Source organism: Macaca mulatta, chromosome 9, assembly GCF_049350105.2.
Source record: "Macaca mulatta isolate MMU2019108-1 chromosome 9, T2T-MMU8v2.0, whole genome shotgun sequence".
In the NCBI taxonomy this organism is placed as follows: domain Eukaryota; kingdom Metazoa; phylum Chordata; class Mammalia; order Primates; family Cercopithecidae; genus Macaca; species Macaca mulatta.
Genome location: NC_133414.1, coordinates 139,774,906 through 139,792,109, shown reverse-complemented (window position 1 = coordinate 139,792,109; position 17,204 = coordinate 139,774,906).

Genomic DNA, 17,204 nt, shown 5'->3' with positions numbered 1-17,204 from the left:
ATCATCAGGCCAGTCTCTCCTGGGCAGGACTGGGACTCAGGTGCACACCTGGGATGCAGCACTTAGGGGGCACTTGCTGGCAGGGCCTGGAAGAGACATTGTGCCCTTAGTTCTGTTCTCACACTTTTCTCAGGGGCCTCACTCTGTGATCTCCTCCTCTCTCTTCTCCTTCCCATCAGCATTTGCAGATCTCAGTTCTCTCCGTGGCAACAAATCCCTTCAGCCCACATCCCTTTTGAGGTGTCTCCGGGTCTTCAGAAGCCTGGTCTCCGGTGGCTGCTGCCCCAACCTCCTCTCTCAAGAGTGCACTCTTCACTCAGTGCAGACAGCTGTCCGCTCCCATGACTCAACTGAAACTGTTCAGGCACAGCCTCTGGTGGCCTCGGTCACCCTAAATCCAATGATGGTTTTTTACTCCTCATTTTGCTTGACTCGCAGCAGCTCTTGACACCTGCCAGAATCAACACCTCTTTCTCTGCCTGCTTTTCAGCACTGTGCATCTGGTTGGCCTCCCCTTCTCTGGCTTCTTCTCAGGCTCCGGGCTGGCTTCCCTTGCTCTGAGGCTGGGGTTCTGCAGGGCTCTGTTCTGGGCCCTCTTCTTCACTCCTGTGGCTTTAATTTCTGGCCTCTGACTCAGGGTTTGTCAGCCTCAGCACTATTGACATTTGGCAGCAAAACCTTTGCTGTCCTGTGTGTTGTGGGATTTTTTACTCCTGCTTTCTACCTGCTCAATGTGGATAACGCCTCCACTATTATGGCAACCAAAAATGTCTTCAGACATGGCCAAGTGTCCTCTGTGGAGCCAAATCACTCCATTGGAGAACCCCTGCGTTAACCAGTGATCCCCCATTTTTATCATCCATTTGGTTGTCTTCCTTTCAAACTCAACATGAAGAGGAATAATTCATTATCTTCCACTCCAAAACCTGTGTATCCATAGTATCTTTTTGGATGGCAACTTCACTTACTCAGTTGTTTGAGGCAAAACCTGGGAGTCCACCTTGACTCTCCCTCCCCTCCCTCCCACAGCTAATCAGCCAGCAAGAAGTCTTTATGCTGTGTCTAAATCATTTCTCACTCATCCAAAGCCCATTCCTCTGTCTTTCAGGATGATTGCCACAGCTTTTAGTAGATCCCCCTTGCTGTCTGTCTTGTCCCTCCCAATATGTTATCCACACTATGGCCAGACTGACCTTTCTAAAACCATGGAGGGAAGGATTCCAAAGATGACTCCCAAGATTCCCAGATTACTCACCAAACACTAACCTAGGTACTGCTGTGAGGGGATTTTGCAGACGTAAAGTCCCAAGTCAGTTGACCTTAAGATATAGAAGTTATTCCAGTGGGCCTGACCCAGCCAGGTGAACCCTTTAAAAGCAGAGTTTACTTTGGCTGCCAGTAGCAGCAGAAGTCGGAGAATTCTTTTTTTTTTTTTTTTTTTTTGAGACAGAGTCTTGCTCCATTGCCCAGGCCGGAGTGCAGTGACACCATCTCAGCTCACTGCAACCTCTGCCTCCCGGGTTCATATGATTCTCCTGCCTTGGCCTCCCAAATATCTGGGATTACAGGCGTTTGCCACCATGCCTGGCTAACTTTTGTATTTTTAAGTAGAAACGGGGTTTCACCATGTTGACCAGTCTGGTCTTGAACTCCTGACCACAGGTGATCATCCCACCTTGGTCTCCCAAAGTGCTGGGATTACAGGCGTGAGCCACCGCACCTGGCCAGAAGTCAGAGAAGGATCTGATGCACTGTTGCTGGTTTAAATATGGAGGCCACAGGAGGAATGTGGGCAGCCTCCAGGAGCTGAGAGCGGTCCCAGCTAACAGCCAGAGAGGAAACGGGGACTTCAGTCCCACAGCCAAAAGGAAATGAATTCTGTCAATCACAAGAATAACCTTGGAAGGAGACCCCAAGCCCCAGATGAGAGCACAGTGGCTGACACTTTGACTTCAGTCTGAGCAGAGAACCCAGACATATCCTGCTGGACTTCTGACCTACAGAACTGTGAACTAATAAGTGAGTATTGCTTTAAGCCACTAAATGTGTAGTAATTTGTCACAAAGCAATAAAAAACTAAAAAACAAATAAGGTCATGTACCCTCCAGGCCAGACGCTCCCCTTTTCTCAGAAGATTCCCACTTCTCAGTGTGACTGAGCCTCCCCAGGACACGGCTCTGCCCCTATAGCCTGAGTTCTCATCATCCCCCGTGTGGGATCCCAAGCAAGGTGTGTTTGCTGACATTTACAGCTGATGTGCAGGAATCAACTTGGCTGGAGGAGTCTACTTAGTATTTTCAAACTTTCAAAATGTAGAGAGAGCTCAAGAGGCTTTTGTCTTAGAATGGATCATTTGCAACATCCGCAGATACTCTCCTTGACTTTTGCAGTTTTTTTCTTTCAAATTGTGTTGCAGGTTTTGGAATTTTATGTAGACTTCTGGTTTCTCACATTAGAAAGGATCGGGTCAGGGGCTACTGTGGCCAAGAGCTTAGTCTGGAGATACAACCAGATCTTGGTTTGAAGTTGGGCTCTAGCAATGAGATCCTAGGTCAACCATTCCATCCCACAGCCTCATTTTATCCCCTGCCTGTGAAGTGCTTTGACATAGTAAGTTTCTCAGTTAGCACAGGCATACCCTGTTTTATTATGCTTCACAGATACTGTGTTTTTTACAAATTAAATAATTGTAGCAACCCTAACTCAGAAAAGTCTATCAGCACCATTTTCCCAACAGCGTGTCCTCACTTCATGCCTCTGTGTCACATTTTGGCAATTTTTGAAATATGTCAAACTTTTTCATTATTATTAATCTGTTATAGTAATCTGTGTTCAGTGGTCTTTGATGTTACTATTGTAATTGTTTTGGGGAGCCATGAACCGTGCCCATATAGGATGATGAACTTAATAAATGTTGTGTGTGTTCTGACTGCTCCACTAACCAGCCATTCCCATCTCTGTCCCTCTCCTTGCGCCTCCATATTCCCTGAGACAAAATAATATTGAAATTAAGCCAATTAATAACCCTACAATGACTTCTAAGTTCAAGTGAAAGGAAGAGTTGCAAATCTCTTACTTTAAATCAAAAGCTAGATATGATTAAGTTTAGTGAGGAAGGCATGTTGAAAGTTGAGACAGGCCAAAACGTAGGCCTGTTGTGCAAAATAGTTAGCCAAATTGTGAATGCAAAGGAAAAATTCTTGAAGAAAATGAAAAGTGCTACTTCAGTGAACACATGAATAAGGATAGGACACTATCTCATTCCTTTTTATGACTGCATAGGATATTGTGAGGATGAAATGAGATAATGCATGCAAAACACTTAAGCACATGTATTAAGTACTTCATGTATAGTATTTATTGGTATTCTCTCTCTGTCTCTCTCTCTCTCTCTCTGCCTTTCTCTGTCAATCATTCATTGACCTAGAGAATGAATCTTATGTTTAAAGTTTGGCTCCCTATAAGTTAAATACACTCTTCTCTTCAAATATGTTATCTATATTCTTGATACCAAACTGAGAAAATCACTTCACTTACAATATCTTTTCTCCAAATATACGGTAGTGCCCATTTACTAGGAAAAACTTGACTGTACCAAAATACAATGTTTAAGAGTATCCCATGTAATTGATTTCAAAACTATTTTAAATGATATATATTTGAACTTATATTCTAAAAAGTCTAGACCTTAAATTTAAATTTGTAAATAATTGCTATATTTACTTCATCTCTGTTTATGTATGTATTTTGTGGTTGGAACCTTTACAAATATAAACTTTTAAATTTTTACCCTTAAACACTTAGGCATCCATCTAAAAAAAGTGAAGACATTCTCGTACATAATCACAACTAACGAATTAGCAGCATTCCCTAATACTATCTTATACACATTTTATATTTCAAATTTTTTAATTTCTCTAAATAACTTCATGCCTTTTTTTTTTCCAAATCAGAATCCAGTGTATTTATGAGACTGCTTGTATATTTGTCATGTTCATTATGTTTCTTTTATTCTAGAAGAGTCCCTCCCCCCACCTCAAATATTTTATTTATAAAAAAAATTGTGGGTACATAGCAGGTGTGTGTATTTATGGGGTACATGAGATATTTTGATATAGGCATGCAATGTGAAATCAGCACTTGGGTAATGGGGGTATCAAATGGGGTATTCATCCCCTCTAGCATTTATCCTTTGAATTACAAACAATCCAATTACATTCTTTATTTTCAAATGTACAATTAAGTTATTATTGAATATAGTCACTCTGTTGTGCTATCAAATAGTAGGTCTAATTCATTCTTTTTCTTTTCTTTTCTTTTCTTTTTTTTTTTTTTTTTGTATCTGTTTACTATCCCTACCTCCACTCAGCCTCCTAAATTACCCTTCTCAGTCTCTGGTAACCATCCTACTCTCTATGTCCATGAGTTCAATTGTTCTGATTTTTAGATCCCACAAACAAAAGAGAACATGCAATGTTTGTCTTTCTGTGCCTGGCTTATTTCACGTAACAAATCATCTCCAGTTTCATCCATATTGTTACAAATGACTGGATCTTGTTCTTTGTTATAGCTGAATAGTATTCCATTGGGTATAAGTACCACATTTTCTTTATCCATTCATTTATTGGTGGATACTTAGGTTGCTTCTAAATCTTAGCTATTGCAAACAGTACTGCAACAAACATAGAAGCACAGATATCTCTTTGATACACTGATTTCCTTTCTTTTGGGTATATACCCAGCAGTGGGATTGCTAGATCACATGGCAGCTTAATTTTTAGTTTTTTTGTGGAGCCTCCAAACTGTTCTCCATAGTAGTTGTACTAATTTACATTGCCACCAACAGTGTACATGGGTTCTCTTTTCTCCACATCCTCACGAGCATTTGTTATTGCCTTTTAGATATAAGTCATTTTAACTGGGGCAAGATGATATCTCATTGTAGTTTTTATTTACATTTCCCTGATGATTAACAATATTGAGCTCCTTTAAGCCTGTTTGCCATTTGTATGTCTTCTTTTGAGAAATGTCTATTCAAATCTTTTGTCCATTTTTAAGATCAGATTATTAGACTTTTTTCCTGTACAGTTGATTGAGCTCTTTACGTATTTTGGTTATTAATTCCTTGTCAGATGAATAGTCGGCAAATATTTTCTCCCATTCTGTAAGTTGTCTCTTCACTTTTTTTATTGTATTCTTTGCTGTGCAGAAGCCTTTTAACTTGATGTGATCCCATTTGTTCATATTTGCTTTGGTTGTTTGTGCATGTGGGGTATTGCTCAAAAGATCTTTGCCCAGACCAATGTCCTGGAGATTTTCCTTAATGTTTTCTTGAGGTTGTTTTACAGTTTGAGGTCTTAGATTTAATCTTTAATCCATTTTTATTTGATTTTTGTATATGGTGATGGATAGGGGTCTAGTTTCATTCTTCTGCATATGGATATTTAGTTTTCCCAGCACCATTAATTGAAGAGACTGTCTTTTCCCCAGTGTATGCTCTTGGCACCTTTGTCAAAAATGAGTACACTGTAGGTTGTGCATTTGTTTCTGGGTTCTGTATTCTGTTCCATTGATCCATGTGTCTGTTTTTATGCCAGTACCATGCTGTTTTGACTACTATAGCTCTGTAGTATAATTTGAAGTCAGGTAATGTGATTCCTCTAGTTTTGTTCTTTTTGCTTAGGATAGCTTTGGTTATTCTGGATCTTTTGTGGTTCCATATAAATTTTGGGGTTTTTTTTTTTTTTTTCTATTTCTGTGAAGGCTGTCATTGGTATTTCCATAGAGATTGCAGTGAATCTGTAGATTGCTTTGGGTAGTATGGACATTTTAACAATATTGATTCTTCCAATTCATTAACATGGAATATTTTCCCATTGTTTGGTGCCCTATTCAGTTTCTTTCATCAATGTTTTATAGTTTCTATTATAGAGAGCTTTCACTCCTTTGGTTAAGTGAATTCCTAGGTATTTAATTTCATGTGTGGCTATTGTAAATGGGATTACTCTTAAATTTCTTTTTCAGACTGTTCACTGTTGGCACATAGAAATGCTACTGATTTTTATATGTTGATTTTGTATCCTGCAACTTTACTGGATTTGTTTATCAGTTCTAATAGTTTTCCTGTGGAGTCTTCAGGTTTTTCCAAAAATAAGATCATATCATCTGCAAACAAGGATAATTTGACTTCTTCATTTCCAATTTGGATACTTTTTATATCTTTCTGTTGTCTCATTGCTCTAGAGAGGACTTCCAGTACTATGTTGAATAACAGTGGTGACAGTGGACATCCTCGTTGTGTTCCAGATCTTAGAGGAAAGGCTTTCAGTTTCTCCCCATTCAGTATGATACTCTCTGTGGGTCTGTCATATATGGCTTTTATTATGTTGAGCTATGTGTCTTCTATCACCAGTTTTTGAAGGTTTTTATTATGAAGGGATGTCGAGTTTTATCAAATGCTTTTTCAGCATCAATTGAAATGATCATATGGATTTTATCCTTCATTTTGTTCATATAATGTATCACATTGATTGATTTGTGTATGTTGAACCATCCTTGCATCCCAGGGATAAATCCCTCTTGGTTGTGATAAATGATCTTTTGAATGTATTGTTGAATTCAGTTTCCTAGTATTTTGTTGAGGATTTTTGCTTCAGTATTCATCAGGTATATTTACTTGTAGATTTTGTTTTATGTGTCTTTGTCTGGTTTTGGTATCAGGGTAATACTGGCCTCATAGAATGAATTCATAAGTATTCCCTTCTCATCTATTGTTTTTAATAGTCTGAGTAGGATTAGTATTAATTCTTCTTTAAATGTTTGGTAGAATTCATCAGTGAAGCCATCAGGTCCTGGGCTTCTCTTTAGTGAGAGATTTTTATTATGTCTTTGATCTTGTTACTTGTTATTGGTCTATTCTGGTTTTGCATTTATTCTTAGTTCAATCTCGATAGGCATGTCACTAGGAATTTTTCCAGTTCTTCTAAATTTTCCAATTTGTTGGCATATAAATGCTTATAGTAGCTAATAATAATCATTTTAATTTCTGCAGTACTGGTTTTAATGTCTCCTTTTTCTTTTCTGATTTTATTTATTTGGATCTTCTCTCTTTTTTTCTTAGTCTGGTTAAAGGTCTGCCAATTTTGTTTAACATTTAAAGAAAACAACTTTTTGATTGGTTGATCTTTTGTATTATTTTCTTTCATTACAATTTCATTTCTTTCTGCTCTGATTTTTCTTATTTATTTTCTTTTACTAATTTTGGGTTTGGTTTGCTCTTGCTTTTCTAGTTCTTTAAGATGCATCATTTGAAGTTTTTCTTCTTTTTTGATGTAGGCACTTAGAGCTATAAATGTCCCTTTTAGTACTGCTTTTGCTGTATCCGATAGATTTTGGTATGTTGAGTTTCCATTATCTTTGTTTCAAGACATTTTTCAATTTCCTTCTTAATTTCTTCATTGATCCACTGGTCATTTAGGAGCATATTGCTTAATTTCCATGTATTTGTATGGCTTCAAAAGTTCTTTTGTTATTAATTTCTACTTTTATTCCATTGTGGTCAGAGAAGATGTTTGATATTATTTCAATTTGTTTGAATGTTTTAAGACTTGTTTTGTAAACTAACATATGGTCTATCCTTGAGAATAATCCATGTCCTGAGGAAAAGAATGTGTATTCTACAGTTCTTGGATGAAATGTTCTGTAAATATCTATTAGATCCATTTGGTCTATAGTGCAGATTAAGTCTGATGTTTCTTTGTTGATTTTGTGCCTGGAAGATCTGTTCAATATTGAAAGTGGGGTGTTGAAGTATCCAGCTATTATTGTACTGGGGCTTCTCTCTCTTTATCTCTAATAACATATCCTTTATATATCTGGGTGCTCCAGTGTTAAGTGCATATACATTTAAAATTGTTATATCCTTTTGCTGAACTGACCCCTTTATCATTATAGAATGACCTGTTTTGTCTCTTCTTATAGTTTTTGTCTTGAAATCTATTTTCTATAATTTAAGTATAGTGACTTCTGCCCTTTTTTGGTTCTCATTGGCATGGAATATCTTTTTCCATCCTTTTATTTTCAGACTATGTGTGTCTTTATAGGTAAAGTATGTTTCTTGTAGGCAACAGGTCTATGGGTCTTGATTTTTCATCCATTCAGCCAGTCTATGTCTTTTGACTGAAGAGGTTAGTGCATTTACATTCAATGTTATTATTGAAAAATAAGGACTTTTTTCTGCCATTTTGTTATTTGTTTTCTGGTCTTCTATTCCTTCTCTCTTTTCTTCCTTTTCCTGTCCTCCTCTAGTGAAGGTGATTTTCTCTAGTGATGTGATTTAGTTTCTTGCTTTTTATGTTTTGTGTATCCATTGTATGTTTTTTGGTTTGAGGTTATCATAAGGCTTGCAAATATTACCTTATAACCCATTATTTTAACCTGAAAACACCTTAACATTATATGCGTAAACAAACAGGCAAAAATAAGTCTAATGAAAACTCTACATCTTAACTTCTGTTTAACTTTTTGTTGTTTCTATTTATATCTTATTGTACTGACTATGTCTTGAAAGGTTTTTGTAGTTATTATCTTTGACTGGTTCATAATTTAGTCTTCCTACTTAGGATAAGAGTAGTTTCTACACCACAGTTTCAGTGTGATAATATTCTGTGTTTTTCTGTGTACTTACTATTACCAGTGAGTTTTGCACCTTCAGGTGATTATTTATTGCTCATCAATGTCCTTCTCTTGCTGATTGAAATACTCCCTTTAGCATTTCCTATAGGACAGGCCTGGCATTGATGAAATCTCTCAGCTTTTGTTTGTCTGGGAAAGTCTTCATTTCTTTTTCATGTTTGAAGGATATTTTTGCTGGATATACTATTCTAGGGTAAAAGTTATTTTCCTTCAGCACTTTGAATATGTCATAACACTCTCTTCTGGCCTGTAAGGTTTCCATTGAAAAGTCTGCTGCCTAACATATTGGAGCTCCATTGTATGTTATCTGTTTTTTTTCCCTTGCTGCATTTAGGATCCTTTTCTTAATCCTTGACATATGGGAGCTTAATTATTAAATGCCTTGAGGTAGCTTTTGGGTTAAATCTGTTTGGTTTTCTTGATTAAGTCTGCTTGGTGCTCTTGGACTTGGATATTGGTATCTTTCTCTCAGTCTGGGAAGTTCTCCATTATTATCTCTTTGAATAAATTTTCTACTGCTATCTCTTTCTCTACCTCTTCTTTAAGGACAATAACGCTCAGATTTGCCCTTTTGAGGCTATGTTCTGGATCCAGTAGGCATGCTTCATTTTTTTTTTTTTTTTTATTCTTTTGGCCCCTCTGACTGTGTGTTTTCTAATAGCCTGTTTTTGAGCTTACTAATTATTTCTTCTGCTTGATCAGTTCTGCTACTAAAAGATGCTGATGCATTCTTCAGTATGCCAATTGCATTTTTCAGCTCCAGAGTTTCTGCTTGATTTTTAAAAATGTTTTCAATCTCCTTGTTAAATTTATCTAATAGAACTCTGAATTTCTTCTTCATGTTATCTTGATTTTCTTTGAGTTTCCCAATTGCTAGTGCTTTATATCCTTCATTTGGTGAGGTCATGTTTCCCTGGATGGCAATGATGCTAGCAGATGTTCTTTGGTGTCTGGTGATTGAGGAGTTAGGCATTTGTTGCAGTCTTCACGTCTGGGCTTGTTTGTAGTCATCCATTTTGGGAAGGCTTTCCATATATTTGAAAGGACTTCGATGCTGTGATATAAGTTGCATCTGCTTTAGGGGGCATCCCAGGCCAAGTAATGCTGTAGTTCTTGCAGACTCGCAGAGGTACCACCTTGATGATCTTGGACCAGACCTGGGAGCTTTCTCCGGATTACCACAGAGACTCTTGTTCTCTTCCTTTAATTTTTCCCACACATACAGAGTCTCTCTCTCTCTCTCTCTCTCTCTCTCTCTCTCTCTCGCTCGCTCTCTCTCTCCCCATTCTGAACCACCTAAAGCTGGGGGTGGAGTGACACAGGAACCCCTGTGTCCACCACTAATGTGACTGCACTGGGTCTGGTCCAAGGCCTGCTGTAACCACTCCCTGGCTACTGCCTATGTTCAGTCAAGGCCATGGGGTTCTACAATCAGCAGGTGGCAAAGCTAACCAGGCCTGTCTCCTTCCCATCAGGAAGGTGAGGTCCCCTAGGCCCTGGGTGAGATCAGAAGTGCCACTGGGGAGTCAGATGCCGTTGCAGAGTCAGGAACTAGAGTCAAAAACTGTAGATGTCTACCTGGTGTTCTACTGTATTACAGCTGAGCTGACACTCAAACCACAAGACACAGCTCTTCCGGCTCTTCCCTCCCCTTTCCAAAAGCAGAGGAGTCTCATCCTGTAGCCTCCGCCACCAAAGTCCACGAGGAGTACTGCCAGACTACTGCCCATGTTCCTTTAAGGCCCAAGGCTTCTTAAGTCAGTGTGTTATGAATGCTCCCTGACTCAGGACTTCCCCTTCAGGGCAGTGTACTCTTGCTTAGGGCAGGCCCAGAAATGCCATCCAAAAGTCAAGCCCTGGAATCTGGCACCCCAAGAGCCTGCTTGGTGCTTTACCCCCCTGTGGCTGTGCAGGTACCTAAGGTATAAGACAAAGTCCTCTTTACTGTTCCCTTTGCTTTTTTCAAGCAGAAAGAGTTTGCTCCATAGCCACTGCAGCTGGGAATGTGCTGAGTCTCACTCAAAGCCTGCAAGCCTCAGAGATACAAGACCCTGATGTAGTACCTGAGTTTCACTGTTGGTTATTCTGGGCCCAAGGGCCCTTCAGTTAGTAGGTGATGAATGCTGGCAGGATTGAGTCCTTCCTTTCAAGACAGCAGGTTCCCTTCTGGCACAGGGTGTGTCTAGAAATGCCATCTGGGAGGTAGGGTCTGGAATGGGGGCCTCATGACTGACCAGTTCCCTATCCTGCTGTGGCTGAGCTGGTATCCTAGATTCAAGACAATGTCCTCCCCAGTCTTCCCTCTGCTCTCCTCAAATGGAAGGAAGGGGTCTCTTGGAGCCTCCAGCTGTGCAGGCTGGGGTTAGGAGAGGGGTGATGCCAACACTCCCTTGGCTGCCCCAGCTGGTGTCTCAGTGTACCATGTGCCCCCTGAGTCCACTGTCTCTGAGCCTAATTCTGCACTAGGACTTGACTGAGAGTTGCAGCTCTTACGGCCTAGACTCCCTTTCAAGTTTACTTGGAGACACAGAGCACTGTAGCCCTCAATGGCAGGGTTTTCAGGCACTCAAGTTTGGTCCCCTGGGGTCGGTAATTCCCCTCTGGCTGGAGCTGGTTTAAATGCTCCCTCCGTGGGCAGGCATCAGCTGAGTTTTCTCCAGGTTTCCTTTCTGCTCTAACAGCACAGCACTGAGTTCAACGCCTCACAATTGCTGTGCTGTCCACCCCCTGGCACCCAGAGAAGCTCTCAGCACCATGCCGCCACTGCCAGGGGTGGGAGGGGTGGCATCGACAGTTCAGGACTGTTTATTCTATCTCTTCAGTGACTCTATGAGTGATATGAAGTTAAATCCACAGGCTGAGTACTCACCCGATTTTTGGTTCTTATGAAAGTGTTTCTTTCTGTGTAGATAGTTAAATGGGTATACTTGCTGGGCTCAGGCTGGTGAGGGTGGGGAAGGCGGGGACAATCAGTGGAGCTTTCTATTCCACCATCTTGCTCCACATCTGTCTCAAACTTTTTATTTAAATGTGGTATTTTATTCTTTTTTTTTTTTTTTTTTTTTGAGACAGAGTTTCCCTCTTGTTGCTCAGGCAAAATGAGTTAATTTTTTGAAAAGAGCAGTCCACTCAACTCATAGAAGGTCCCACAATCTGGGTTGGGCATGGTGGCTCATGCCTATAAGCCCAGCACTTTGGTGAGGTGTGTGGATCACATGAGGTCAGGAGTTCGAGACTAGCCTGGCCAACATGGTGAAACCCTGTCTCTACTGAAAATACAAAAATTAGCCGGGCATGCTGGTACATGCCTGTAGTTCCAGCTACTCAGGATGCTGAGGCAGGAGAATCACTTGAACCTGGGAGGCAGAGGCTGCAGTGAGCAGAGATCATGCCATTGCATTCTAGCCTGGGCAACAGAGTGAGTGAAATTCTGTCTCAAAAATAAGAGTTCCACAATCTGAAATTGTCTGATTGTTTCCTTCTGGGGATGTTTCACTTATTACCCTATCCTCTGGATTTTCTAGACACTGAAAGTTTAGTCTATTAAAAATAAAATCAGATCAAGTAGGATAAATTTAAAATTTTATTGTCATTTAAAACTACAGATCGCAATCCAGGAGACTTCAAACCAAGTGGTAGGAAGTGCACTGTGTAATTAGCAGTTTCCACAGAGTTTAAGGAGAAAGTATTTTGATATTTTTTTGTGATTGGCTATAATATTTTCTTTTTTTGAAAGGCAAACAGAGTTCTTTTAGCTAATTTGTTTATAGCTGTTTGATTTAATTTCACTGAGTCATGTTGACAAGGCCATAAGACTTACATCTTGTATTTCATTTATGATTAGAACTAGCATTTAGGGGAAATCAGGATGAATTAAAGCTTTGATTACATGGTTATGGGCAGTTGGCTTTAGGTTATCTCTAACCTGTGGTCTCCATTTTTCTTTTTCTTTTTCTTTTTTTTTTTTTTTTTCCATTTTGAGACGGAGTCTTGCTCTGTAGCCCAGGCTGGAGTACAGTGGCACGATCTCAGTTCACAGCAACCTCCACCTCCCGGGTCCCAGTTCAAGCAATTCTCTTGTCTCAGTCTCCCAAGTAGCTGGGATTACAGGACCAGTGCCACCAGGACCAGCTAATTTTTGTATTTTTAGTAGAGACGGGGTTTCACCATGTTGGCCAGGCTGGTCTTGAACTGACCTTATGATCTGCCTGCCTTGGCCTCCCAAAGTTCTGGGATTACAGGCATGAGTGAGCCACCTTGCTCAGTCCATTTTTCTTTTTCTTTTCTTTTCTTTTCTTTTCATCTTTCTTTCTTTCTTTCTTTCTTTCTTTCTTTCTTTCTTTCTTTCTTTCTTTCTTTCTTTCTTTCTTTCTTTTTTTTTTGAGATAGAGTTTCCCTCTTTTTGCTCAGGCTGGAGTGCAATGGCACCATCTCGGCTCACTGCAACCTCCACCTCCTGGCAATTCTCCTGTCTCAGCCCCTCGAGTAGCTGGGATTACAGGTGCCTGCCACCATGCCTGGCTAATTTTTTGTATTTTTAGTAGAGACTGGGTTTCATCATGTTGGCCAGGCTGGTCCTGAACTCCTGACCTCAGGTGATCCACCTGCCTCGACCTCCCAAAGTGCCGGGATTACAGGTGTGAGTCACCACACCCAGCCTCCATTTTCATTTTTCTTTAACAGGTCTAAAGGTATGTTTAGATTCAGGTTAAATTATTTACCTCATCACAATAGAAGGCACATAATGTCAGGCGCGTCTACTATTCCTGACATGGAGTTTCATCATTGGGTTAGGGAGTGACAGCTGATGTCTCCATTGCAAAGGTCATCAGCCACTAGTCCAGGGGGTGATGACTGGATACACTGTGAAAATCCAGTTCCCCAGGTAAAGATATTTCCAGATAAGAATTGCTATTGCTCTACTGGGAGGTGCAAAGTTGAAATGTTCTAGTTCTTTCATATGTTTAACATTCACTAACTGCCATTTTTCTGTAAAAACAAACTTTCTATCATCTCAACTGAACTTATTTGGTTTCACTGAAATACAATTCCTATTAAAAAGGCAAAATAATTGTTTAATTCTTTCCTTTTATTAACCAGTTTTTAGAGTAATGTATTGGTGAAACAGCCATCTTAATTGGTCACAACTTTTTGTTTTGCTGTATGGGATTTCTCTTCTTTTGAGTATCAGCATAGACTTAAACATTTTGATATGTTTAATGTTTCAATAAATCATTATTATTTTTGTGATGCTTATATCATCAGAAATTGGGTCATTTGGAGTCCCCGGGGGCAGGCTCTCATGTCCTTTAGACATTGGTCTACTAGTCTCTGGATGTTTCCTTCTTTTCTGACATAAGCTGGCCCAGTCTCACTTTGTACATTCCCTGACCCTGACATTAAATAGGCTACTTCTCCAGTGGTCCCAGATTCCTTCTCGGAAAGAACAGTAATAGAAACCAAATGATGGGACCGGGGAGCTAATTTTCCTGGGGAAAGGGTAACATTGCTTCTAGACCTTTCGATGGACAGAACTAGGAAACGTATTTCTAAAAATCACAAGTTAATAAATATGCTTCTTATTTAAATTAAATACTTACAGGCCTTTAAAAAAACCTATGTTTACCCTCTACTTGTATCTCATTTCTCTTATACTGAAAATCTTGGTTTCTAATAATACCAACAATTATCTCTTGTATTATCTTACAGTATACCTGTATAGTTTCAAATGACCGTATGAGTGTAAATATTAAGAAACTACTAAACTACTAAATAAGATTTAAGATTCCTTGGTAGTTCTTTTTCTTTTCTTTTCTTTTCTTTTTTTTTTTGCGATGGGGTCTCACTCTGTTGCCCAGGCTAGAGTGCAGTGATGCAATCTCGCCTCACTGCAAACTCTGCCTCCCGGGTTAAAGCGATTCTCCTGCCTCAGCCTCCTGAGTAGCTAAGCCAGGCATGCGCCACCACCCCCAGTTAATTTTTGTATTTTTAGTAGAGATGAGGTTTCACCATGTTGGTCAGACTTGTCTCCAACTCCTGACCTCAAATGATCTGCCTACCTCGGCCTCCCAAAGTGCTGGGATTATAGGCGTGAGCTACCGTGCCTGGCCAGTCTTTAAAATAGATCCCAGTAATGACATACAGTCAAAGGACTATGTTACAGAGTCACTTGAAATATTTTTCTCAGTGGTTTCTTGTTTTGGCATATAGTTAGGGTCATTTCATTTCATGCCACTTAAGTTTAAAGCCTTAAATTTGCTAAAAAATAAGGCGTTGGAAAACACAGTTGGTAATTTACCTACACAATATTTCTGTTCTTCCCTGTAAGTGTTAAATAATTAGGTGTGATGGAACTGATATAGGTTGATTGAGTGTTAAAATCTATGGCAAGCATTGGGATCATCTAAGGACTTTCAGGCTCATGGTAACCTTTGTTGTGCTGTATCTCCGCAGACAAGCAGACCCTTTCAGAGACTGAGAAGGAAGATGCTAAAGGTGCTTGACTTTGGCCATGAGAGAAAGTGTTTGAGATGTTAGCCTGTAGAATAAGATTGACTCAGGCGTGAATCCTAGTCCTGTCAGTTATTACCTGTGTAATCCTGGATGAGTTAACTTGGACCCTCAATTTTCTTATCCGTAACAAAGTAATAATAATCATCTCACAGGGCTTCATTTCCCATCCGGGTTAAATGAAACAACACATATAAAGCACTTTGCGCGTTTCCCAGCACTATACACGTAGCTGGTGTTATTAGGGTGGCAAAAAAGAGTGCACTTTTTCTCTTATTATTCTATTGGTTTTTCAAAAAATGTTTTTATAATGAGCATGGTTTGTCTTCATAAAAGCAAACAAACAGCAAACTCCAATAATCTGGGGGTGGGGGTGAGAAGGAGAATGAACTCACTATGGTAGTTTTGTGTATCGATCATTCCTCTGTGAATTTTTCTGTCCTTAATTATGTGACTTTAATGCCATCTAGTGGAAGGTGACAGAGTCTATTTCCTCAAGTAGCCTCATTTGATAAGGAAAAAAATCCCATGTTTATTTTATGTAATAGATCGCTCAAGTTCCGTTCCTTCCTTATTAAAGAAATGTTCAGAATCCATAGTCATCAATAAAGATGTTTCTGATGAAATTTATTTTAAGGACATAGCCTTTAGTATTTTACGAGTGAAAAATTTCCTACAGAGAGGGTAGGTTTGTTTTATTCTAGAACTGTTCTCTTGTATTTTCATATTTGTATTTAAGATTTTACATGTCAATTTTTATGATAAATCTACTAAATTTGTTTTAACATAATGCTAGCAAATACACAGCAGCTTGTGATAAGACTATTCTTTTTAAGAGAAAGACCTGTTGTCATTAAACTTTTTTTTTTATTTTGCCTTGATTTTGTTTTTAAATAATGAATGTGGAATGAATATCAAGTCTCACTGATCATGAACCTAAGCTCATCCAGTTTTGTGGTGGTGGCAGGGAGCGCCAGGGAACCAGGGGGCCAGGTTGGGCTCCTGCCTTTCCATCCAGTGTGACCTCGAATAGAGCCCCACCCCCGCTTCATGTGCACGTGGTCAGATGGGGTGAGAAGCTCTCTCACATTTCATCATGTGGCATCCTTTAATCCTTAGCTTCCAGTTTGTAAAGGAGAGTAAGACCTGCTCTTTACCACTGTAGCTTACCAGTTATAGGGGAGTCTAAGTCCTGATTTTTACTTATAGTTATGGTAATCAATTCTTCCTGTTAGGATGCTCTTGGCTGCTGAGCATTTCTACCCCTTCCTTGCTGCTACCCAGATATAACCCTGGCCACACCTTGTATTGACTAGACTTCAGAAAATCGTTTTATTTTTGAATTATTATACTTGTATTGCTTTAGTTGAATCAGTGTCTCCCGACTCCTGCCACCTTACTTTGGGTTTGGTGCTGAATTGGGCCAGCATATGCAGGAGGGCCCAGGGGGTCGGGCTCCCAACTTCCTGCCAGAGATGCAGATGGAGATCACGGGACACACCTTAAGCAGGGTACCATTGCTCCAGCATTGGCGCGTGCTCCGATTAGGTACCACAAAGAGAAAGTACAGCTGTCATGTCCGAAGGTAACTGACTCTCCAGAAATGAGGAGGGCCTGTGTGGTCTTCTTGATCTTGCTGCTGCACAAATTGTTGATACCTGCCCCCTGTCCTGGCTCAGAGATGATCCCTTGTGGCAGGCATCAAAAGAACATGAGAGCCCAAATGTTGTGCTAAGTGGCAGTGAAATTAGTGTTTAAGTGTGGGCTCTGGATAGTTGGGGGGTCCTGGCTCTGAATCTATTTCTTTGCTCTGTGCCCTTTCCTTGGTTACAAGTGATGAGCCTCACTAGCCCCGTGTGTAATGCACGTGTAATGACAGCACCTGCTTCCTCCAGCCACAGGAGGAAGCTCATACGTGCTAAACGGTTAGCATATTGCTTGACATCTGGTTATTAAAAGTTAACTGTTATATGTTATGTATATTAAATGAATCATATATT